This window comes from Trichosurus vulpecula, chromosome 2 (assembly GCF_011100635.1).
Source record: "Trichosurus vulpecula isolate mTriVul1 chromosome 2, mTriVul1.pri, whole genome shotgun sequence".
NCBI classification, from domain to species: Eukaryota; Metazoa; Chordata; class Mammalia; order Diprotodontia; family Phalangeridae; genus Trichosurus; species Trichosurus vulpecula.
The window spans coordinates 440814980-440815542 of record NC_050574.1 but is presented as its reverse complement, the minus strand read 5'-3'; positions in this window follow the sequence as shown (position 1 = coordinate 440815542).

Below are 563 nucleotides of genomic sequence, written 5' to 3'. Positions count from 1 at the left end.
CAACAGTGACCCTCTTTATGATTTGTGCAGTGAGACTTAAATATGAAGTGATCCCTGTTGTATTGTGCTATCATGCACTTTTGTTGGAATAACTATGCCTCCAAAAAAATGAACACTTGACTCATTCTTTAGTCTAAGAATTAGTGCTTGGTTGCAATGATTAATATACTCATTTTAGTAATTTTTAATTCCATTATTCAAAATCAGATCCCGATTAAAACTTGAAAAAACTATTATTAATGAAATATTACTCTCTGTTCTAAGTGGATTCACAGTAAGTCAGAGTTTTCCAGACTATGTGTTGAACCCCACTAAAGGGCAGGGAAAGATCTGAGAACCTCTGGAGTGGGGTGGTGAGGTGGTGAAGCAAAGACCAAGATTATGAGATATTTTTCAGTTCAAATCTTGCATAAATGCTTCAAGTTTTTCCAATGAGAAAAAAAGTTCAAATCAAAGTCATTAGAAGTGACCTAAGAGTAATTCACCCAATTGATAGTTAATGTGCCCTACTGATTATCGCACAAATAAAGTCAAATTTGAGTTGGTACATTTTGAATCTCGAC